General features: G+C 35.4%; 1 protein-coding gene across 50 annotated transcripts in view; it reads left to right on the top strand.

Moving 5' to 3' along the window:
- ZBTB20 (zinc finger and BTB domain containing 20) overlaps positions 1-26,248 on the top strand; it is a 769,297-nt gene that overhangs the window by 181,477 nt on the left and 561,572 nt on the right. For 41 of the 50 annotated variants that reach the window (XR_007457485.1, XR_007457486.1, XM_049629359.1 and 38 more), the window contains one exon: positions 23,813-23,858. The gene's annotated coding sequence lies outside the window, so the exon portion shown is untranslated. Of the gene's footprint in view, positions 1-8,814; positions 8,846-23,812; positions 23,859-26,248 lie in introns of all 50 variants that reach the window. The other 9 variants (XM_049629397.1, XM_049629404.1, XM_049629389.1 and 6 more) reach the window with 1 other exon arrangement.

Below are 26,248 nucleotides of genomic sequence, written 5' to 3'. Positions count from 1 at the left end.
ATAAAGAGAGCCAAATGAATTTTTTGATTTCCCAGTGCATATAAAAATTATGTTTACACTATATTGTAGTATAGTAAGTGTACAATACATTATGTCTGAGGAGACAATATACATGCCTTAATTAATATTATTTTATTGCTAAAATATGTCAATCTTCATCTGAGCTTTCAGCTAGTTGTAGTCTTTTTGCTGAAAAAGTTCTTGCCTCAGTGTTGATGGCTGCTGACTGATCAGGGTGCTAGCTGCTGAAGGGCTGGGTGGCTGTGGCAATTTCTTAAAATAAGACAACAATGAAGCTTCTGCATCTTACTTTTCGCAAATAATTTCTCTGTAGCATGAAATGCTGTGTAATAGCATTTTACCCAGAGTAGAAGTTTATGTCACATTTTAAATCCTTATTGTTTCAACAGTTTTCTTGGTATCTTTACCAGGAGTAGATCCCATCTCAAATGTTCTTAATGGCATCCAGAATGGTGAATCCTTTGCAGAAGGTTTTCAATTTACTTTGCCCAGATCCACCAGAGGAATCACTATCTATTGCAGCTATAGCCTTACAAAATGTATTTCTTAAACAGTAGGACTTGAAAGTCAAATGACTCATTGATCCATGGGCTGCAAACTGGATACTGTGTTAGCAGGCATGAAAACAACTTTAATCTCACTGTCCATCCCCATCACAGCTCTTAGGTGACCAGGTGCATTCTTAATGAGCAGTATAATTTTGAAAGGAATCTTTGTTTTGTTCTTTGTTTTTGTTTTTTTCTGAGCAGTAGATCTCAACAGTGGGTTTAAAATATTCAGTAAACTATGTTGTAAGCACATGTGCTCTCATCCAAGCTTTGTTGTCCTATTTACAGAGCATAGGCAGAGTAGATTTAGCAGAACTCTTAAGGGCTGTAGATTTTTTGGAATGGTAAGTGAGCATTGGCTTGAATTTAAAGTCACCAGCTGTCCTAGACCCTAACAAGAGAGTCAGACTGTTCTTTGAAGCTTTCAGGGATTGACTTCTCCTTTCTAGGTATGAAACTCCTAGATGGTGTCTTCTTCAAATAGAAGGCTGTTTCATCTGCATTGAAAATCTGTTGTTTAATGCAGCCACCTTCATCTATTATCTTAACTAGATCTTCTGGATAACTTGCTGCAGCTTCTACAGCAGCACCTGCTGCTTCACCTTGCACTTTTATGTTAAAGATGAAAAGAGGGCTTCTTTCCTTAAACTTCATGAACCAACTTCATAGTTTCAGACTTTTCTTCTGCAGCTTCCTCACCTCTCTCAGCCTTCCCAGAATTGAAAGTTAGGGCCCTGCTCTGGATTAGGCTTTGGCTTAAAGGAGTGTTGTGGCTGGTTTGATCTTCTATTCAGACCACTGAAACTTTTTCCATATCAGTAATAAGACTGTTTTATTTTTTTATCATTTCTGTGTTCACTGGAGTAGTTTTTCATCATTTCATAAGTATTTATTTATTTTTTAAATTTGCCCTCAAGAACTTTTCCTTTGCATCCAAAATTTGGCCAAGCAAGAGGCCTAACCTTTGGCCTATCTTGGCTTTTGACATGACTTCTTCACTAAACTTAATCATTTCTATCTTTTGACTTAAAATGAGAGCCATGTGACTCTTCCCTTCACTAGAACATTTAGAGGCTGTCTTGAGGTTATTAATTGGTTTAATTTCAATAATGTTGTGTTTCAGGGAATAGGGAGGCCCAAGGAAAGGGAACAAGATGGGGGAATGGGCAGTGGAGCAGTCAGAACACATACAATCAGAAGACATACAACATTTATCAATTAATTTTGCTGTCTTATATGGGTACAGTTGGTGTTGACCCAAAATGATTATAATAGTAACATCAAAGAGCATTTATCACAGAGCAACAAAAATAATAATTATGAAAAATTTTGAAATCTTGTAAGAATTATCAAAATATGACACACAGACATGAAGGGAGCAAATGCTGTCAGAAAAAAAATGGCACTGATAGATTTGCTCAATGTAGTGTTGCCACAAATTTTCAATTTGTAAAAACTGCAGTATCTGTGAAGCAGAATACAGTGAAGCACAATGAAACAAGGTATGCATATACAGGGTAAAGCAAACATTTTATCACGTTACTCTGTGACCTTTGAGTTACCTGCATAGTTCCCGGCATATGATAACTCTCAGAAAATTGTTCAATTCTAAGTTGAAAAATGAATATGCTAATCAAGTCATGATCTAATATGCTAATTAAGGTGATGATCTCACGGCTCATGAGTTCAAGCCCCACATAGGGCTCTGTGCTGACAGCTCAGAGCCTGGAACCTGCTTTGGATTCTGTGTCTTCCTCTCTCTCTCTGCCCCTCCTCTGCTCACGTTCTGTCTCTGTCTCTCTCAAAAATAAATAAACATTAAAAAAAAATAGTGTGTTGACTCCATGAAGCCATTTTACGTTTAAGAAAAAAATTACTGTGTTGAATCCGGGAAGCCATTTTCTAGAATTCTTAAAGATAGTATTCATCAAACTTGTATTTGTTTTATTTGTTTTTTTTTCTATATCTTAATGTTTTTCTTATTTACTTTCCATTATAAATCCTTTAAAATATCATGTTTTTTTCTTTCATTTTTCATACCTCATTCCTCCAAATAAAGATTTCTTTATTAAAGAATAAAATTTGGAAAAATTTAAAAGTCTCAAAGAAAAATATTTATATCACTATATTGGTTCACTTTCTCCCAGTCTTTTCAAAGGTTTTAATTTTAATGATTACACTATGTTGTGTCTAATATTTAAATTTGACTGAAAACATAGGTGGCTTTTCCATTTTAATAGCTACAGCATATTCTACTGAGTAGATATACCATAGTGATTTAATCATTATACTTAGATATTTAAATTGTTTCCAGATTCAGCTATTTTTAAAAAGAATATGATGAGCTTTTTGTGTAGAAAGTTTTGTCCCCTAGTATTTAGTTTGTTTCCTTAGGATAAATTCCTAGATTTGGAATAAAGTCATATGTTTGACCATGACAATGCCCTTTTTAGATCTCTTTTCAAGAGAAGCTGTTCTCGACAGTATGGGTAGTTAGCAGCTTCCAGATGCCATACTTTTAGGTTCACCAAAGCACTCAGGCATCCATGTGCTTACCCTGGGCTGCTCCTAGGCAGTAACCAACCTTATTTGGAGTACTCACTCTTTGCGATGTGAGATTCTTCTGAGGGGCAGTTTTGACTCAAGGATTTCCCACCAACCTGGCTGAGACTTTCTCAGAGCTGCTCTGCGTGCGAAACTCTTCACCCCTCTTTTCTTTTATCGGTGTCATACTTGCCTCACAGCCTCACAATTCTCCTTGGCTAAGTCTCTCACTCTTTATCATTCACAGTCTATTGCCTTAATAAGTATCCTACACACCCAATTGGCATTGGCACCAGAGGACCCAAACCGACACAGCAGATAATCATTATTCACACTCTTGATACAGAGTGCTTGATTTTCCTTCAAAAAACTTTGTACCAGTTTCCATCCTCACTGAAGTGTAATTTTTCAACACTGGATTTTGCTTTCCTTTTTTTTTTTTTTAACTTTCATTGATTTGATAGATGAAATAATGGTATTTCACTTTTTAAATTTTTTTCATGAGATTTCCTTCATGAGATTAAATATCTCTTGTTTTTCATTTGAGATCTATTAAAATTTATTCATTTTTTCACTAAAAACTTTTCATATAGTTTATATTTATAATGCCTATTTTTAAATACTTCTTTTTGACAGTGTATTTAAATGAGAGTCTCATTCAATACTCATTTACCAGTGGCTGAGGTAAATTAAGAACATGTAACAAATATCATGATCACTGATTACTCAAGGCTAAACTAAGACCATAGATGCTATTTATGATTTTCTAGCAGCAGCAGTAATAGAGAGTCAGGCCTTCTGTAGGTCTCTAGGGAAGGCCTAGTGTTTTAACATTTAACATTTAACATAACTACACTGTGTGTATGTCTGTGCACGTGCATGTGCCTGTGCATGCACACGTGTGAGTATGAGGATGTGTGTAAGTATGTCGAGTTTGCTGGGTGAGAGTTAAGGCTTCACTTTGTTGTTTTATATATTTTTCTGTTAGTAATCTTGCTTTTTTCTTTTGTTTTTCTTCCACTATCTTTCCCCCACCTTTATTTCTAAGATGTCCCTGATCATCCAATCCTTATTAGGTTAAATTATGCACGTGCCAATCTCCGTGTCCCCAAACACACATAGCTAATCGAGGATAAAACCATTTATTGTAAATTTACCTCTAGAATGAATCCTCCTTTCTCTGATTTTGAGGATGGATAGATGCTCATTATGATCTGGTAGACAATTATAACATGCGCATTTAGAGTGTAGGTGGATAGCATAGTTCTCCTTGTTAGGTGTGAAGACTTTTATTTTACTCATTTAAAGACAAAGATTTAAATGTGCTTGTTTAAATTCAACAAGCCCTTAGAGCCATGAGGCCTTGGGGGTAAGAGGTGCTTAAAACCAAATAGCACAGGAGCTGAAGAAGTAATTATATGCCAGAGTGAAGATAGAGCTGAACAAAGAGTGAGCTGATCAGGGAACAGGGGATGGAAAACTGAATTATGTCCCAGGTATCCACAGACCAAGAAAATAGAGTAGGAAATATGCTTCTTCCTACATTTTACCAAGTTTTATAAATGACAGTGCTTTTCAGATGGTTTGCTAATCTGATTTCACCTTTAAAAAAATTTTTTTGCTTTAATTTAAATTTTAACAATCTGAATTGGCAGGGTGTTTTTAGTGAAGAATAGAAAGACTTCATCATATCAAAAATACTCTGAATTTGAGGTGGCAGGAAATAAAAATAATAACATTTCAATGTTCTTATCTCCCTGAAGACCAGCCTGTAAAAGCCACCTTTCCTCCCCCACTCTTCCAAAGGGTGGCATGGTGGGAAAGGGATTTCAGGCATTCTAAGCAGTGAGCTTTACTTCATATTAAAGACTTAAAATGTCTCACATTCCCTAATCGATGAGAATGTGGTGGGGAGGAGGCAGAGAGAATATATTCCTTGTTCCAAATCCTTTCCCAGGAAATCTGGTCTATGGTTTAAGAAATGACTCTAACACTAGGTAGGAGGGCCCTCAAGTGACCATAAACCCACACTGATTGTTTTTTCATTTCTCTTAAAGGTGATGGTTCATTTTTTGATGAAAATAAAAACCATAACTGTAAAAACTGATGTTGACAGGCTCGTCAATTTGACTACAAAAAAAAGGAGGTTGTTTAACATTTTTTTAGAAAAATTTTCTTAAGCTCACGTGAATATACAAGTATATGTTCTTACCTATGAAAATCCTTTTGAAACTTAAGAAATTGTGAAGTTTTGATGTTAAGAAATACAAATTCCATTTTAGAAAGCAGTGTTGAAGTCTGTTTCTCCATAGCATTATAAAAAGACAAAAAGTTCCAAGTTAGCAAGGGATTTCTGAGCTTCTGAGCAAATAAGGAAGTGCATTTTGCTGTGTTATTTTATTTATTTATTTTACTAAACAGTGTACAAATTAAAGAAGGTGTCAGTATGATACCTTTTTATAGAAGACTAAAAAGAAAAAAAAGAGAATGGAAAGAAGGACCACAGCATGCTTATATCTTGAATGCAGCTCTCGCTTAAGTTACTCTGGAATGGTAAGAAGAGGGGAATAAAAGGACCCCAGTCATTTATTTATTCAATAAATATGTATTAAGCACCCAATGTGTTCCAGGTAGAGAGACTGTAGTCAAAAATTTATAAGACAAATATCTGATTTGGAGGACCTTACATCCAATGGGAGGAAAAGGGGGAATATCAGGAAAGGGGACATGGAACTTTCAATAGAGAGCCAGCTGCCCTGATGGAGTAAGCGGAGATTTGGGAAGTGATGCACAGCAGGGTTAGAGAAGGCATTCCTGAGGAGGAAATAGCTAAGTTTAGCTAAAGGGTGAAGGGGAGTTTGCCAGGGAAGAGTCTGGCAGATGGGTGAGGAAGAAATGAGTATATGTCAGGGGAGAAAAAAAGTATGTAGAATTTCAGTAATTCAGTGGCTTGATCATATTTGTGTGTTGAGAGAGAGAGAGAGAGAGAGAGAGAGAGGGGGAGGGAGAGAGAGAGAGAGAGAGAGAGAGAGAGAGAGATTGGGCAATTACATAAGAGGGGCAGAAGCCCTAAGGCAGAAGGTTTCAGTGACAGAGAGGTGGGTGGGTAAATGATGGATTGAAGTTGGTCCTTTCCTTTGGCATTGGTAGGGAAGGGGGAACAGATGGATATTAGCAGAATTGGTTTGTAAGTAAGCTACCAAAAAAGTTGATCTAATGACCTTTATATTCTCACTAGGATGGGTAGCAGACACTGAATGGACAGAGGGTGTGGTGTTGGATTTCAGGAAGAGGGAAGATTTGAAATAGATATCATATACAAAAGTGGAGAGATGTTGCTTAGGGAAACAGAGGAGGACTGTTCAGCAGCTTTGGGCCCAGCTAAGTGTGGAGGGAGTAGTTACAGTCTGTGCATTTATAAGACCCTCTGTAGCTTCTGAACTCTAGGAGTGGAGAAGGCAGGTGCTCCAGAACTGGTCTTCACCAGTGTCCGCACTCTTTTGTTTCTCCCCACCACTCATATCTTGTCACTGAGGACTTATGGCTGATACTTGTGACTTTCTCCCAGGCTTTTTTTCTGGATGTTGAGCGAATATGTTGGGTAGGCTTCAAGTGCCAAAGAGCTAATGTCACTAGAAGAAGCCTTAAGCAAATAATTGGTGGCAAGTTGTTGGATAAATTAAGACCCTCACCCTTTACATGGGCTAACTGTCAGCATGTTCTGCACTGTTTGCCAAAATGTCCCAGTAAGATTGAGCTCCAATTCACCATAGCAGTAAGCTGCTTAATAAATGTACCCCTTATGGACTTCCTACATGTTTCATTTATGGCTGTGTAACAAACTACCCCCAAACTTAGTTACTTAAAACAATAAGGGTCTATTTCTTATAGCACTGTGGGGTGGCTGGACTTAGCTGGGGTATTCTTCTTTCCTGCCTACTGATACCAGAGGTCACACATGTAACTGCACTTTACTGCAAGCCTGTCAGTCAGGAATATCCATAATGGCTTTACTTACCAAAGTCTGAGGCCTCAGTGCAGTGGCTAGAATAGCTGGAGTCTGTCTGAACCTCTTTCTGTCCGCATGGCTTCTTATCATTCACCAGTCTAGTCAGAGCTTCTTCACATGGTGTCTGCATCTCAAGAAAGCAAAAGAGGAGGCCGCCAGGACTCTTCCAGCCTTTGTTCAGAACAGGCACAGTGTGACCTCTGTTGCAATCTGTGGTCAAAAGGTCAAAGTCCAACCCTGATTCAAGATGAAGGGAAACAGACTCTGCCCACCCTCTTTAAATATAATTTATTGTCAAATTGGCTAACTACAGTATGTAAAGTATGCTGTTAGTTTTTGGGGTAGATTCCCGTGGTTCATCGCTTACATACAACACCTAGTGCCCATCCCAAGTGCCCTCTTCAATGCCCATCACCCATTTTCCTCTCTCCCCCCAACCCCCTATCCACCTTCAGTTTGTTCTCTGTATTTAAGAGTCTCTTATTAAACTTTGCCTTTTGAAATGAGGGGCAACATTCAACAACAAGGATCTGAGGAACTGTTGATGGTTATCTTTGCTGACAGTCTATTTCCCTTCTCTGCTTCACTTCCTTTATTCCCTACTAGTGTTTCCTGGGGTTGTCTCCCAAATAAACTACTTACACTAAATTTCCCATCTTAGAATCTCAACCAAGAGAGCTTGATAAATGAAGCAAAATCAGAAAGTGAATGGAGGGTATTAACAAAAGAAGAAAGTTATGTGTTATGGGGTTGGGGCTAGGATAGAAAGACAATATAAAAGAGTAGAAAATTTATGAGGCCTAGGGTTTGACAATATCTGTGATATCAAAAAACTAGACATGATAAGTATGGCTTGGAGAGAAGCTTGGAAGGAAAGGAGACTATAGTCATAGATCCAACAGTGATAGAGTGCACCCTGGGGACTCCAAAGAACAGAAACCAGTGGAACAAAAACATGATTTCATTGATCAGCCTCTGTACAGGCTGTTGCCACTATCTTAGCTGTGAGGCTCAGCACTTTTGAAATCAACTCTCTTGGTTGTACATAGGCAAATACTCCTTCAGTTTGTTTTGTTATAGGTGATCCATGACACTAGACCTGGAGAGGAGGTGACCATTAACACAATCAGTGCACAACCCCTGAACAAGTTGACCGAAAACAGCTTGAGGGGACTCTTCTGCCAACCAGAGCTGCAATCCTAAGGAAGTATGCTACCTTTTAGAAGTGGATAATGAACAAAAATAAGATGTATGGGAAAGAACAGGTGTTTCAGAGTCAAATTGGGATGACACATGATGTCACAAAAATAACTTGGCTTTTTGAACTCCACTCCTTTCTTACATCACATGGGATTAATACCTCCTTTGATTGTGATAATTAAATAGCAAAACACTTGCTAAGTGGCTAGCCCAAAACAGAGCGTAACTAAATATTGGTTTCCTTTTTTTCATTGTTCCTTCCTCCATCCAAAAAGCAAGATTCACAGGCAAAGTGTAACATACCCTCTCTTTCTACTATTCATAGCTTGTTTCTGAAGAAGCACAACATGAGTGATCTACAATATGGTACCGAGGTGGCCTCAACAGGTCACTGTGTCTCTCTTAGATCTTGTTCACTATGAAGCAGTGACTAGGAGGACTCTAACTAGTGGCAAGTGCCCAATCTGAGGAATTTTTTTTTTTTTTTTTTAGTTTGAATGGAGTGCAAGAGGATTCATTTGTAGTAAGTAGCCACACAATCTGCTTGGATGGTATTTGGCATTCATATGGATATTGGCAAGAAATAAGCTTCATCTGAACTCTGTTGCGCTCTTATTCATTTTGTTAAAACTGATATTCAAAATATTACAGTGATATTCAAGTAAGGATAAGGGAAATTCTCATCACTTGATTTATGTTTGTAGATTTTTGTGAATTGTAAATTAAACTTGCAAGCTCTTGGCTAAAGTATTTGCCTCTTCATTTCAAAGGAAGGAGTTAAAATTCTGATTCTTATCATTAGTGTGATTATAGATTAATTTGTTCTTACTGTCCTTTCAAAACAAAATGAAGACCAGTGATATTTGAGTCCAACCATTTCACATTTAAATAGAATTATTTAGAAAGGATGCAACTGAATTGCACATATGACCTATATAAATAGCCTTTTAGGGAATAGAAAGTTGTAAACAGGAACTTGAAGGTAATTTTGTCCTTGTCTTCAGGTTTAATTTAGCCTGCCAGAATTTGTAAACTGATAAAAACCTGTTACTTGTTCATATAATTTCTGCTTATATTGACATGGTCATGAGGCGGAAAACTTGACAAACTCAAAATTTCTTCTTCTATGGTTTTGCTCATATTTCCTTAACTTGGAAGAATCTTGTTCGCATAACAGAAAACTTACTTCACTTCTATCCTTTCTCAACTCCCAGCTGCACAGAATCATCCTTGGGTCCTTTCAGGATAGGAATATAGGAATTTTATTTTCCAAGTTGCCACCTGTCAGATCTTCAACTAATTGCTGGTCTTCTAGGTCCACAGCTCTGCCTGTTTCTCCAGGCTCCTCTAGCAATCCCCCTATTTCCAGCTTCACTAGCTAACTCTGAGTGTCCTTCAGGCTATCTGGTTGGCCATCTCCTGCAGTGTGATCCTCATCCCCACTTGTTTAGTTCTCTGCTGGGAGCAAAGCCTGAAGCACAGGGTTCTCTGTTTTCCTCCTTCATTGTATTTACCTTTTCTTGCTATGCACTATTCTTATTTATGTCTGGATGCCTTCTAGTATGCATTGCTTCTGATAAATTATAAACTCCCTAAAGGCAGGCATAAAATTCTTTCTTATATGTATGTGTGAACAGCGAACAGTATAGCACCTTGTACCAACCAGGTGTGTAATGCATATTTGTTAAGGTTATTTGAATGAATGTAATTCAGGCAGTTCTCAAGAACATTGCACTGCTTATAACACTTTTTGGTTCTAAGCAGAGTGTTTTTTATTTTTAACTTATTTATTTAAATTCAAGTTAGCTAATATACAGTGTGCTATTGGTTTTAGGACTAGAACCCAGTGATTCATCACTTACATATAACACGTAGCACTCATCACAAGTAAGCAGTTTTTATAAGGAGATACATCTAAAGTTCTCAGAATCTTAATATTGTAACATCATTTCCTTGAAATTCATAATAAATGTCCAATTGCTTAATCTTCACATTTAAAATTATGTTAACACACCGTTCACGAAATTATCCCACTCACCTGAAGTACTGATGTAAATACAGTTCTTATCTTTGGAGACATGGCAACTTCAGATGTCAGTTGATGATTTACTAGAAATTGTATGTGGAAGCCCTGCCTAACTCTCCTTTGTAATGAGGATAATCTATCTCTTCCTAAATCTTTTCCATAGGCCTGGGATCTGAGGAATTTGCCATATCTGTTATGCAGAAATCATACAATAATGCCCATAACATTGAAAAATCCAGAAATAAGACTATGTATATCGTCATAGAATGCTGCAGTTAGAGAGTGGAAACCAAGTGTTCTGGCCTCACATTTCAGATAAGCAAATTAAAGCCTTGATAGGTGAAGGGAATTGTCCAAGATCCCTCAGCTGCTTGATGGTGGAACCATATCTTCTGACAGCTGAAGGTATATTTCATTGTACCCTGATGCAGTTAGATCCAGAGGTATACCAAAGGAGAAAGGAGTATAGTGAAATTACTTCCAATGATAGATCTCTTTCAGAAATTAGATTTTTGCTGAGTTTTCAATGAGATTTTTTTTCTCATTGCCTGATATTATCATGTCCTATAATGTATCAAGTCTGGAAACAGATCTTGTAACGATAAAGATGTATGGGCTCTATTTTCATCTATAAAGTGGATGTGCTTTAGTTTCATTTAAAAAAAAGTTACATTTGAGTAGGTGCTTGTTTTTAATTTAGAAAATATAATTTAGTTGGGAGCTTAATCATTGTCAGTTCTTGAGACAGTTTTTCAAACTTTAAGATATGTTGTGGGTTAATGTAAATCTTGACAAAAAAAAAAACCCTCTTTGAACAGAAGTTCTTTTATCTATTTGTTTTCCTTACTTTGGTTCTGAGATTTGATGAAAAATGTTGGTCTTGGAACATATGACTGACATTTTTTCCCATTTCCAAAACTTTTGAGGATTTGATGTATATGCCTTTCACTTTTATTCTTACTCATTTGGTGGCACATATTTTTTTAAGTTTATTACCCACTTTATTGCCCCTTTTCTTCATGTGTTCAGGCCTCTTCCAGAAGCAAGTGACATATTACTAGCCCATTTACTACAATTTTTATCTATACTTCTTGATACTTTTTAAGAGCTTTCTGTTCCCCCAATTAATAATAATATATGAGTTTTGCTTCTGGTATAAAGAAAGAAACTTCTAACCAACACCCCACCTGCAAATAACAACTGAACAAAACTCTGAACGAAAGCAAAAAACAAAAGAAAAATAAACAAAACAAAAACAATACAATGATCGAAGGTTATGGAGAATGAACAATAGTAGGAAGATTTTTGAGGAGAGTGAAACTTGGATTAAGCAACTGGAATGGGGTGGGGTGGTTTCACATTTTTGTGGCTTTTCCTGAGGGTAACTATAGCTCTGGTGGCAACAGGGCAACTGAACTCCAAAAGAAAGCCCACTGCTTTCTGATTGGAGGAATCCTGGAAATGGGTACAGATGCCAGAGAATAAGGGGCAATTCAGGAAAGGAAAGAGATAGAGATAGGAGAATCTCAAATTCTGTATATAAACCCTGCCTAACTATGGCTGCCTCCTGAAAAACATATGTATATGACATCCTGAAAGCAATCAACTGAGATCTGAACAGGACAGAGTTTGCAGTTTGAGACGAAGCAAGTTAATGGCCTGTTAAAACAAAAATATCAGTACTCTTTGGCTCTATATACCAGAATTCACTGTATCCACAATTAACATTGAAAATGTCCAAGATAAAACCCTAATGAGTCAAATATGAACAAAACAAAACAAAAAACAAAAACTCTAAAGGAAAATCAATGGATAACAATCCTGAAAGGACCCAAATGTTGGAATTATCAGGCAAGAAAATTAAAGTAGCTATTCCAATGGCACCTTGGTGACTCAGTTACTTAAGTGGCCGGCTCTTGGTTTCGGCTCAGATCATGAACTCCAGTTCCTGAGTTCAAGCCCTGTGTCAGGCTTCATGCTGACAGTGCAGAGCCTGCTTGAAATTCTCTTTCCCTCTCTCTCTGCCCCTTCCCTGCTCACACACACACTCTCTCTGTCTCAAAATAAATAAATAAACTTAAAAAAAAAGTAGCTATTTTACCTGTGCTCAGGGAGGTGAAAGAGAATACTGTTGAAATGAATAAAAAGATAGGAAATCTCAAAGAGAAATGCATATATATTACATATATGTAATATATATAAACATATAACCAAATGGAAAATTTAGAACAGAAAAATACATTATCTGAAATAAATTATTAATAGGCTTAATACCATTAATAGAAGTGACAGAAGAAGTTGATGAACCTGAAGATAGTTCAATAAAAAGCATCCTATCTAGAAAGGAGTGAGAGAAAGAATGGAAAAAAATAAGTAGGACCTCAGAAGCCTGAAGGACATTTTAAAAGATCTAGCAAAAAAAAAAAAAAAAAAAGATCTAGCATATAGGTAATTAAAGAATAAGAATAGGGCAGAAAAAATATTGTAATTTTTTAAGAATAAAGGTCAAAACTTCCCAAATTTTGCAAGAGACATATATAGATTTTCAAGGTTTAGTGAACTCAAAACACAATACATTTAAGAAAACAATGTCTAAGAGTATCATAATAAAGCTGCTGAAAGCCAAAATTATATTGCATTCAAAATCAGATTTAGTTTTGGGTTTTTTTTAAATTTACTTTTACAAAGATGAGGAAACAGTAGAAGGTAGTGTTTAAGTAATAGGCTTTAGTCTGCTAAAACTAAGCTCTGCTATTTATTAGCTAGATCTTTGACCTTGAGGTAGTTTCTTGTCTCAAAGAAAAGAGTATCACTTGAGCCTCATTTTCTTCTTTTATAAAATAGTGATAAAGATGAAAATAAAACTCCCTCACATGGCTGATTTATAGATTAAATTATGTATATATATATGTATATATATATATATATATGTATATGTATACATACATATACACACACACACACATATATATACACACACACAAACTCTTGAAAAAGCACCTGATAGGGGCTATATAAATGATAGCTGTTCTAATCTTTTTCCTGAGTGTTCTTTGCTTGGTTGTCTCTCTTAATTTTCATTATTGCAAATAATTTTCCTTTCTCATAACACATTTATCTAGGGATTGTTAATAGTCTTATACAGTAAGTTGACATACTTTACTGTTTTTGCTGGTAGTTTTTATAATAGAGACCATAACTGGATTTGGAGGTTTATTAAAGTCTTTAAATGTATTTGGGCCATGAGTGTGTGTGTGTGTGTGTGTGTGTGTGTGTAGGTTTCTAACTCCTTATGTAATATTTTTATTTACAATAGTCTGTTTAGGTTTTCTGACTCCTCTCAAGCAAGTTAAAATTTTTCAATAAAATTGTCTTTTCATGGAAGTTCTAAAATAGCTTGAATATTTAGCTTAAATAATAGCATAAAGTTGTTCATGGTATTCAGTAATCATTTTAAATCTCTAAACAGATTTGTTCTTTTTTTTTCCTTTTTAATGCTGTTTATTTGTACCTTCTCTTTTTAATAAAACTTCCCAAAATTTTATTTTATTAATCTTTTCAAAGAACCAAATTTTATTTTGTTGACTATCTGTATGTTTTTTTATTTCACTTATTTCTGATATTATTTTGTAATTTTTCTGCTCTTACATTTTTGGTTTTACTTTATTCTACCTTTTCTAACTTGATAATTTTAGTTTTTTTAAACATAAAAATCTATAGCTATACATTTTTCTTTGCTTAAGCTGCATCCTGTGAGTTTTGTTGTTTTATTCATTTTCATTAAGTTCTATTTTTTTCTGTAATTTTGAATTTTCATTAGTCTTTGACCCATGATTTTTATGAAGTTTTAATTTAAGAAAAATTCCAGTTATTCCAGGTATTTAGGGGGCAAGACTATGTTTTTGTTATTAAATATAAATTTAACTGTGCTTAGAGGAGATAATTAATGATTTTAATTATTTAGTATGTGTTGAGACTTACTTTGTGGCTTGACATAAGGTCAATTATTGCACATTTTTCATGCGTGCTTTGAAGGCATGTGTATCTTATAATTCTTAGGTGTAGTGTTTTATATTTATAATTAGATCTGCCTTATTAAATTATCATTACTTTTTTTTGCCTGCTTTCTCTTAGAATTAATGATAGACATATGACCAAATTTTGTACTATGATTAAGAATTTTGCTGTTTGTGTTTTATATATTTTACATCTGTGCTGTTAGATGCTTAAACAATTTACTATGTCTTGTTATGAACTGTTTCATTTTCATTATTTAATGGCTATCTTTATTTTTTAATAATGCTTTTACTTAGAATCTGGTTTATTAAGCCTTAATATGCCTACCTCAGTTTTTACCTTTCTTGTAGTTTCAAACATTCTCTCTTGTTATGTATTAGCTAAGTCTCTCATAAACAGCATTTAGTAGGACTTTTTAAAATTCAGACTACCCTCATTCTCAAATACTTTTTAGACATATATTAGATCTTTTGTTCTGTCTCTTGTATTCCTTAATGTCTTTTTTATGTTTTTCACCCTTTTATTCTGAGTAAATTCCTTGGAATTATCTTTCAGTTCAGTAATTCTTCCTTTAGCTGCGTCTAATGTGATGTATAGCCTCATTTCAGACCTTAATTTTAATAAAAAATTCAATTCTATGAATCTCTTTATTTTAAAAAAATTTTTAAATGTTTACTCATTTTTCAGAGAGAGAGAGAGAGAGAGAGAGAGAGAGCAAGCACATGTGCATGAGCAGGGGAGGGGCAGAGAAATAGGGAGGCACAGAATCCTAAGCAGGCTCTAGGCTCTCAGCACAGAGCCCGACATGGGGCTCAAACTCATGAACCATGAAATCATGACCTGAGCCAAAGTCGGACACTCAACCAACTGAGCCACCCAGAATCTCTTTATTTTTTAATCAAATCTACCTATTTAGGTTTTTCCTCCTTATTTTCACCTTTTTCTTTTTAAATTTCTTAGCATTTTAAACATTTTGCCCCACTAAATCTGAGATTACTGTTGTTACTTCAGTTCTTAAGACTGTGCTCTGTTCATTTTCTAACTTGATCATATTTAATATAAAGCACTTTTGTATCTTCTGACTTATTTATGGGAAAACCTTTCTTCATGTGTTTGATATTTTTGCTATGTGAGTTCTTTTTCATTGCAGTATGCTTTGTTGAAGTTGTTCTAGCAGAGTAGATTTGCTTCTTCTAGGTAGTCCAGGTATCTTACTTGGTTGCCATTCTCTATGATTGCAGTTATCATAAACTTGCTTTGTGTCTCTGACTGAATATGCAATTACTGAATTGCATAAAACCCTTGAGTGTTGTGGCAGCATCATAGTAATATGCCAAATGCCCTGTCCTTTATATTCCTTTTTGTTTCTATCTTTTTGGAATTTTAATTTCTTTCTTGTGAGATCAAATATTTAAAAGACTCTGTTTGTATATGTGTTTGTGTGTTTTCTCTTTTAAATGTAGCACCTCTGGGTTATAAAAGGAACATTCCTCTATGAATCTAGCCTGACATTTTATAGGAAACAGAAGAGCATATTCCTCCTAGAAGGCCTTTCGACTTCTATTTCTTTGGCTTGAATACCTGTTCTTTAAGAATATCTTCCTAACTCATTCCCTGATTTATTTCAGGTCTTTACCTGAATGTGATCTTTCAATGATATCATCACCCATTACCCTTTCTAAAATTTTACCCCCCAATTCCTCCATCCCAACATTTATTTTCCTCTTCCTAGCTTTATTTTAATTCCATAATATGGATGATTGTCTATTATTGTATATATTTTATTTTTTTTTCTTGCTTATTGTCACTTGCCACACAAAAATGTAATCTCCATGAGACCAGAAGTTTTCATCTATTCATTCCTGTATCTTTGCTATCGAGAGAAATGACTGGTACATAGTAAATACTCAATAAATTTTTGTTTAATAAGTGAATGAAATATTCAATGGCTGTATATTGGGTGCCTATCCCTGAACGAAGTCGTGATGCTATGAAAGATAGAAAAATAGACACGATTTCAGCCCTCATGAAGATGACAGTCTTGAAGAGAACATAGACTTTAGAAAACATTTTATCACCACAGGTGGGCAAATGCTATAAACTCAAAAGGACTCTTTTGGTAAACTTTTTGACACCAGGTCAGCATTCCTTGAGGTGCAAGTATGGAGCCATGGTGGTTACTTTTGGTATGCAGTGCATCTAAGACCTCTTACTCTCTTTTTTGATTTGTGTAAGAACAGTTCAAAGAATACACACACACACACACACACACACACACACACACACACGGATGAGAAAGACACTGATTTAGAAAACAGTTTTAACAAGGGAGCTGACATAAGTCACTCACTAGAGCAGTGAGAAAAATGAAAGCACCTAAGAGTGGAAAAAAGAATTTCTAATGAAGTTTTCATGATACTGTTTCTTTTTCAGTGATGGTAGCCACTGTCTGATAAGCACAGAATGCAAAGAAAGGTCCTACTTCTACATTGTGCTGCCTTGTAATTGTACCTAAAGAGCAAGTACACATTTGCCTTTTATACCTCTGCAGGTAGTACATACAGGAGGATATGCTGTTACTTTATCATAGTAAATAATAAAGTTCGTGGCTATATTTACACGGGCTGAGTTTCCAGCACATGAAATCATGTGAAGAATGTTAAACCTCTAATATGTGTTTAATGTACATTTCAGTCGATTTTTCTCCTAACTGTAAGAGTGGCAATTATTTTATTTATATGTGGGGAATGCTGTATCACGTAAGTGAAAAGCTAATAGATTTCTTGGCAATTTTTCTATCATGTTAAAATCTTTTTCCATTTCTGTTGTTATAGTCCTACTAGTCTGTCTTATGCTTTTTTTAGTTATAGTCCTTAGCACCTACTTGCTTTTATTCTGCCTTTGAGCTCTTGTTTCTTCCATTTTTCTCCATCCAAAATGTCTGTTCCTGGGCTTTTAGTCAAATCATCTCTCTATCTTGCTGCAGACTGGCTGGCCAATGCAAAGGAACTAATTTGTAGCCAGCCCCTTTTCCTAAATGCCATAAATTATACTACCAGCTGCTTTCATATATATAATCTCATTCAATTGCCATTAAAAACTCCGTGTTTTAGATAAAATCCCCCCATTCTAAATAAGATGAAACAGTATTAGGGAGATTATGTAAGTTCCCCTAGGATACACACTTAGGAAGCTGGAATTCAAACCCCAAACTTTTAATTGGAAGTGGTTGCTGTTCTCATTATAATTCCATTCCTTCTCCTAGATATTCCACCTTCAGCCTACCTAGAATTGCTTCTGAAGTTTTCCTGACTTGCTGTTGATTGAATGGAATTTATAATTAAAGCATTCTTACAGCACTGAGGTTTCCAAGTGGTAGACAGAGTTGGAATGTAGAAAAAACAATGGTAGGGGTAGCTGTTACCTACCAGATTTCACAGTCTCTTTTGATTGAAACCTGCTGCTCCAAGCCTCATATTTATACATCTGACTAATAGTAATTGAGTGTTTTTGTGTGTGTCAGGCACAAAACTAGACCCTGGATGTGGAGTGCCAAACTAAATAATGTGACCTCTATGGAGTGTACAACCTAGTTGGGGAAAGAGAGAATAAACACATAAACCCATGACCACATGAATAATCCAAACTGTTATAAATGCTACAAAAGAATAAAATAATGGCAGGATCTGTCTCAGAAACAATAGTTGGAGGTGGCCTCTCAGAGAGAATAGAAGCACGCAGTTGGTCAGGGACTGCGGAAATCTTCTAGGGCACTATGACTCAATGTGTCTGTAGACAAGAGGGATTTGGAGCATTCTCCCCTGCCCACCCTGGGGCCACACCAACCAGGCTTTCTAATCTGTTGTGAATATTTGAGACTAGGATTGTCATCATTTAGTTTTCTGCAGAATAAGAGGAAAAGTAGGAGGGGAAAGTAAAAAGAGGTTTGGAAGGTTAGTCCTTTAAAAGTTGAAAAAGAATTTGTTTAGGAATGTAATTCCTTAATTTTTTTATGCAGTGTAAATTTTCTTAATCATCGGGAACAGATGGTAACCCAATTCATTCAGTATTTCTTTAACCAATATTTAAGCCATACCTACTATTTTTTAGGTATTGTACTAAGGACTAGAGATGTAACAATGAATGAGACAAAACCCCTGTTCCCATGTCTTATATTAAAGGCAATTACAATGCAGTCTTATGATTATTATGACAAGATTAAGGACAGGGCTTCAGACTCTGGAGGAAGAAAATATCTAAACTGATACCCCAGGGATGTGTACATGCAGGTCAGTAGAATTTTCACATTGTCCAAGAATAAGTTCTTTCCGTAATCATAATGTCAAGTTATATTTGAGGATATAATTCTCAATTTTTATCTAAATTCTAGTTTTGTGCATTTTCTTGACTAGCTCTTAAACTTTGATTTAAAGAATTTAAATTTTAAGGTATCATCTGTTTAATAAAACTATTTTCTCCTTAATAAACTGTGAAGAGTGGATTACAGAATAGAGTTATTTATAATATATTATAGATCAGGCTTCTATGTGAGAGTTCAAATTCATCATGTTTATACATAAAATTTGATATTGTTTCATTTTAAGTGGTAGCCATTAATACTAGAAAAGTCAAACCTCACTTTTTTTTTTTTTTTTTTTTTTTTTTTTTTTATAAGCTTAGGTTTTCATACAGGTGGTGGCTTCATTATAGCTGGTCTGACCGGAGGTCTAGACAGACCTGCTGTGCTCTTGGGTTAATGGGTGTTTATTGTATGGTTCCCTTTTCCTTCCTTATTACCCTTTATCTATTTCCATTTCACAGAATAGATAAATAGATAACTGTTGCTTCTCATACTTCCTCTTTCTGATAGGAAGATAGATTTTTTTTACGTGTGAAGGGCTAAATCTAGCTTAGTAATTTATAAAAATAAGCATAATTAACTAGTTTTTTGAGTCTACTTTTAAAATTATAATTCCTCTTATTCTTCATAGGCTTTCTGTTCAGATAAAACCACAGAAATTGGGGCACCTCGATTTTAAAAATTAAATTGCCTCTATTGATGATTAAATTCAACATTTTATAATAACAATGTAATAATGATAGAGCACCAAGCTCAGCTCGGTAGTGGGTCCAAAAGTAAACACATATGAAATAAAATAAAAACATTTTGGATCACATAATGTCATTTCTCAAAATAGGTCAAACTTAAAATGTAAAGCACTTAAGATGTTCCTAAGGATGTTCACTAGGTCATTGGGGAAATGGTCTGCAGTCTAATTTAGGTTCAGAGTTCTTTTATGGAGCCACTGTCCCCTGCAGACCCTGCTGAGGCCCTTTTCAGTGCCTTAAATGAATTAGCTATTCAATTTATTAATGGCCCAGGAGGCAACACCGATTACCCGCCTCTTCCATGTCTAGTCAGGCCTAACCAGTATAGAGGGAAGATAAACTTTCCTGCACTTCACAGCATGGAATTGGACTTATTCAGTCCCCACTGGGGAATACAGCTGTGCCAGCCTGCAAGTAAAAAGAACTTAACACAAATCCTCTATAGTATATCTCCATCTGGAATGGTGCTGATAGCAACTTCACCCTCATGTGACCCAAACCATTCTAGGGACTCTCAAGATACCATTTAACAGTTCTAGATCTGTGCTGTCCTCCAAATCAAAACAGAACTCAGGACTGTCATAACAACATCATTATACACTCACTTACGTATTCCAAACCATGAGAGAAAAACTGACTATAATATTTTTCATTATATTTGCAAACTTTGTATTCTATGTGAGCTCAGGTCATTTGCAGGGTCTCTTTAGAAAACATGAAAAGGTGATTCTGCCACATGTTATTGTTAAGGGCCCACAACACCTTGGCCTAATTCCAGTTGAATAATTACATTTATGTCATCCTTATTTTCTATTTCCTGGATTGTTTCAGCTAAGTATGGAAAATAAACTTTCATTTTCACTCAGAAAAATGGGCATATATTACTGAGATCCTACTGCCTTCCTCTTCAGTAATAGGAATGGTGGTTTAAAAAGCTGGTTAGGGCTGGGTACTGTGGCTATTACTATTGTTACAGTGTTTTCCTGATTCAGAGATACTCTGCGAACATCCATACTGGCTCCTGGATGAGCTGTGGAATATAGAGTGATATCTTGAGTAAGCTTTCTTTCTATCTCCGTACTCGCTGTTTAGTTTACCACTTTAACTTAAAGGGACAGACATCCTCTCTTTTTCTCACACAACTAGGGCCAAACTAATAGCCTCCCTTCAGCAATGCTTACTTTATAGCAGGAACTGTGCTGGTTCCATTACATGCCTTTAACATGTAATAGGCACAAACAATCCTATAGGGTAGGTAACATGATCTTCATTTGACAGACAGGGAAAATGTCACTTGCTCAAGACCACATAGTTGAAGAGCGGGAGCTGGAATTCAATTGCAGGTTTGTCTGATGGCAAAAGCTAATCTCGTAACCACCGTGCTACCTCATATAACTCTCATGCTGTCCAGAACTCTGGACAGAACTACAGATAATTGGTCATATGAGTAGCTTCTCTCCATTCTTGGCACCACTTCACACAGGCTGACCCCATTGACCGAACCTCAAAACCATCGTGTGTCACTTGCTTCAGAAGGGCACATGATGGTTACATTATGCTTACAGGCCAAAAGGAAGCTGAGCTGCTATTAAGAGAAACTCTGCTGCATCACTTTATCTGCACAACAAAAATGGTCTTACCCACCTCCATCACCACCTTCTGCTGTTAGAGATCCCCTCAGCATTTAGTCTGTCCACTCCTATCTCCTTTCCTTTCCCTGGTAGTATTGTAACAGTACATTTGGCAAGGTTAGCAAGTAACCACTTATTTACTTTAGTTGCCAATAAATAACTATAGCTGTTAATAATTGTGCATATGTTTTGTGTGGCCTTACATAATCTGAGACAAGCTTAGTTAGACATCTGGCATCTGAGGTTGGGTTAATATGCCTTCATAACTGGTCTCCTGTTATATAATTCTGTATTAACAAAAAATAGATCACATAAGAAACAAAACTAAACACTTAATTTATTAGGGTATTTTATAAGTGATACACACTCATGTACTCATGACATTTTCTTGAATGTTACCTAAGTATCAGTTGTTGTGCACTAATATGAAAGGAGATGTCTGATATATGCTTTCTTGTTTTAAAATGTACCATATCTGGGCGCCTTGGTGGCTCAGTTGGTTAAGCATCCGACTTCAGTTTAGGTCATAATCTCACAGGTTTGCGAGTTCAAGCCTCACGTCGAGCTGTCTGCTGTCAGCACGGAGTCTGCCCCAGATCTTCTGTCTCCCTCTCTCTGCCCCTTCCCTACTCATTCTCTCCCTCTGTCTCTCTTTCTTTCTCTCAAAAATAAGCATTTAAAAAATAAAAAATAAAATGTACCATATCTGTTTAAATACAGATGTTTAAATACCTTAAACTGTATTGTGTTATATGAGCTATATGTACATATTTTTTATTTTGTTTTTTTGTTTGTTTTTAAGACTTTCTTATTTAAGAACAGTGTTGGATTGACAGCAAAATTAATAGGAAGGTGTGTGAACATATTTTTTAGCACTTTTACATAGTTAGCTCTATGAGGGTAAGATATGTTCTGTTTTATCTGTTAGCATATCATAATGCCAAATACAACCCTTTGCGTGTACTAGATGCTCACTAAATATTGTTGACTTAGTGAATAAATTAGTCTGTAATAGGTTGAACAGATTTGCAGTCCTAAATTGTTCTTGCCATCATTTCACTCTGCATAATTAAAGAAGTTTAACTAAGATGATTAAAAATGTGTTATTGAATTACTGGTGTAGATTCTAAAGCAGTGGGATGAAAGAAACCCTGGCCGTACCCCTCTGAGGAAGCAGTGAATGAGTTTCTCACTGTAGGTATACTTTGTGGATTTTATGTGTGACTGAATTAATTTACTTCACTTATGAAGGTTAGATTTATGATTTCCATATGGCAGTCTGTAACTTTTTTCTTTTATTCCTACCCTACCAACTAATATTTTTTCCTATTATAAAACTAATGTTTACTGTATAGTTTAACTATATACAAAACTAAAAAAGCAAAAATTAAAATTATCCATAGTCTCATCATCCAGATATAATCACTCAATATTTTTGTGTGTTCTTTCTGTTTTTGTACTCATCTACACAATTGCAGTATGTCTATGCAACTGGTACCCTATATGCTTATATAATATTATAGTACCACAAGTTACCTTTTGGAGTGTTGCAAAATATTCCTTTACATGGATGTGCATGCTTTAATTATTTTTCCACTGTTGGACATTTAGTTTGCTTTTAGTTTTTTGCTATCATACAGATTTTCTTTTTTAGATTTATGGTTTCCAGTTATGTAAGATAGATTCCTAGTACTAGAAACGACTGAGTAAAAATTTTGATACACATTACCTAATCGTTTTCCAGAAAATTTATAATAATTAACACTCCCATCAGAAGTGTATGAAGATGGTGTTTCATTGAGTCACCATCCAAATGGATTATTTCCTCTACACGCTTTTCAGCAAGGGTTAACTCAGTAGACCTACTGACTTGAATATGTTACCTTCATTCACTGTGTTCAGAAGTATATAAATTAAACACTTCAGTTTGCTTTCAGAAAGAATTATGAAATATCTTCAAGGGTCACAGTAGCTCAGAGGTTACGTGTTGCAATACAGTTTCCACCTACAAACAAATATGTTTCAGGTCTGGTTGTAAACTCTGCATAGTCTGAGCCGGAAGAATTTCCTTTACCTTCTGTATTGATACCACATCACTGGCAATTTTCTTAAAGTGTGTTGGGTTGGGGCATTCTATCTGGTGTGACTTTAGTGTTCTCTCTTGTAGGTAAACAACACTCATTTCTATTGCTGTTATAACCTGAAGTTAATGAACATTCAAGGCTTACTTTTATTTATTTATTTATGCCTGTTTGTGGACTGCCCTATGAAAAGCACCTTTCTTCCTCACAAGTGTTAAATCCAAACTTAGTGCAGATGAATCTGAGTGGTTTCATTTTTAGAGAGTAGTGTCATATTTGTTTTAGGAAAGCAATGGTGTTGAAAGAATAAAAAAAAAATCATTTTTAAGTGTTTACCTTGTTCTCTAGTGAAAACATTTTGTTTCAGGGGCCATGATGCGTCTTAGTCCCTTGCTGGTACTTGTTTTTGATAACACTGCTAACGGACTCTTTGTGTGTGTTTATTCACACATATAAATTTGGGGTGATCTGAAATATCATCTGGAGAAAATATAGATATAAAATTACCCACCTCTCTAAGGACAGCAGTCTTTTCTACTTCTCTGCAGAGACTGCCTCAGCATAAATACTGACTCCACTTCGAAAATTAATTTTTACTTATATGATATATTTCTTTTGCATTTCAGAGTGCCTGATAGATTGCACGCCTGTCTGTGCCCCATAGCTGCACAGGTATGTATATGAATTACCAATAGTTATGTAAATCTACGTATGAACTTGCAAGTTATTACAATTTTGTATTTTAAAATTGCTTACAGATTTCATAATGTGAAAATGTTAATTTTTGAGTACTTATTAATATTGACAGCTTCAAAGGGGAGTGCATTTTATACATACCTTGCATTTCACTCTATTGTAAGAATCAAATAAACATTTCTAAGATTTGATGAGGCAGAATAATTTTAATTACAAAGCATTCATCTGGTGAAGAGATTAGAGTATTTTATGGAACTGTTCTATTAAAGCGACTGCTGATATGGGGTCAGAGACTATTGCAAAACCACTGTTTTTGACATTATTGTTTTATTTTCAAACTTTTTTTGTTGCTGTGAGTTTATTTTCTGTGGTGGTTGTTTTAGGTAAGGAGTGGTTGCAGATGTACTGTCTGCTGCACTGTCTCAAGCACTACAGGAATGGAAAAAAAAATGTTTGCACCTGTTTAAAATCTCAACTGTGCAGTGTTGTGGTTCCTGGGCAACAGGCAGGAATTCTCAAAAGCTTGGTTGCACCTGCTCAATTGTTTCTTGCAGCTGTGTCATATGAGTGAGTGCACAGAGAAGCTTGTTAGCAGTTTGCTCGTGCTGTTACGTATTTTGTGTACTCTGAGTGTGAAGGATTCCTACTTGATATAGACCTTGAACTATTACATTGGTTTATTATCAAACTCATTATTTTCTCCAAATCCTTCGTTCTGAGTCTCATTTTTTTTTTTTTCAACTAGCTGTTGACTGTCCTAGATAATGTGTATGTTAACTTCTCTAAGGGATACCTGGGAAAGTCGATCTCTCTAGATTACTGGGTGGATAATGATTTTGGTCCTGGTAGAGACATTTTGTGTTTGGCTCAGTTTCACCATGTTGGCAACCCCACTATATGAGGCTGGATGTAGTTATTGATCCATTTAGCTGAACAGATTTGAAAGCATTTGGCTATTAGTGGACACATGGGGCATATTCAGAAAATTTAAGGGTATATTGTAAGATGATTTCTTGATTTGTGCATGTGTCTGTTGCAGTTGGGTGGAAGTGAGAGAGGAAAAAAAAAGTAAAACTTACTTTGTGGCAGTCCTAGAGAAGGGGCTAAAATCCAGGTGAGGATTTTAAGGCTGGAATATTAATATTTACTTTCATCAAATCATTGTCACTTGGTATTTTTTCCCAAGTGTTGATGTTTTAGATGTCAATAGCTCTATTTTCTGATAAATATCTAAATTTTTAGTGTAGAAAAGCTATGAGAAACTGCGTCTTATACTAATTAGGTGGAGCTCTTTAAATGCAATATAAAAAGTGTCAACTTAATATAAAAAACGTCCTTAAGTAAATAATTTATTTGGTAGTCCCAAATTCCTGATATTGAAAACTTATTCAAATAATTTGCATTATTCTCCTTAAGAGTACTATATTTTAAAAAAAGCCTAAGGAGTTTCCATTAGTATTTAGTAACAAAATCTTAGAACTTGTATATCTTTTCTTTTTATTGATCCATCTAAGTTTTTTTTTTAATCATCAACTTATAATGTTTTATACATAGTAGGTGGTCATTAAGAAATGAGGGTATATATGAATAAAACATGTCTGGAATTGTATTAGAAACAGAGGAATAGAGAGTCTTAGAAATTTGTTACTTCTTATATATTCTGAATGGGTCTCTGGACTTCTAGTTCTCATATTGCTGATTAGACAGAGATGAGACTACTGATAAATTCTGTCCTTAAAATGAGAAATGAATATGTAAGAATTGATCCTCATTATAATTAAGAATTTACATAACACGATTTGCAATATATTTTTGCTGAGTATGAGAAAAGTATATTATACCTGTTTTTTTGCACAATGCTGAGGCATTCAATGACTAAGTTACTGGTAACTTTAGAAATACTTTGCAGCATAGGAATAAACAAATCTTCTGCATTGTATGATCAATGCCATGGGTTCCCTGAATAATCACTTTCTCTTCATCTCTCTCTCTCTCTCTTTCTGTTTCTGTCTCTCTTTCATCACCATCTCCCTCATTCCCAATCCCTACCTCACTGAAAACACAAAAGTAAAATGTATGTTAACTTTCTTCAGGTCAGATAAGATCAGATTATATTAAAAATCTGTAACTGTTTTTGCTAAACATTAAGTAATGGGTCCTATGTTTACTGTATACATGTTTATAATTATGGTTTCTGCTATTCACTAAATTCTAACTGTAAATAAGTAGAGATAAAGCCAAGTAGAGGTACAGTCAAAATGGGGTAGTTAAGACCTGCTTGGATAAGCCCTTCTCGAGATCCATTTTGTGTGGCATTCGGCAGTCACGTAACAATGGCAGAGGGTGCAGAAAGAGCCAATGTCTAT

The sequence above is a fragment of the Panthera uncia genome, chromosome C2, assembly GCF_023721935.1.
Source record: "Panthera uncia isolate 11264 chromosome C2, Puncia_PCG_1.0, whole genome shotgun sequence".
Classification (NCBI taxonomy): Eukaryota; Metazoa; Chordata; class Mammalia; order Carnivora; family Felidae; genus Panthera; species Panthera uncia.
Note: the sequence above shows the minus strand (reverse complement) of the source record. Positions and strands in the feature narration are given on the sequence as shown.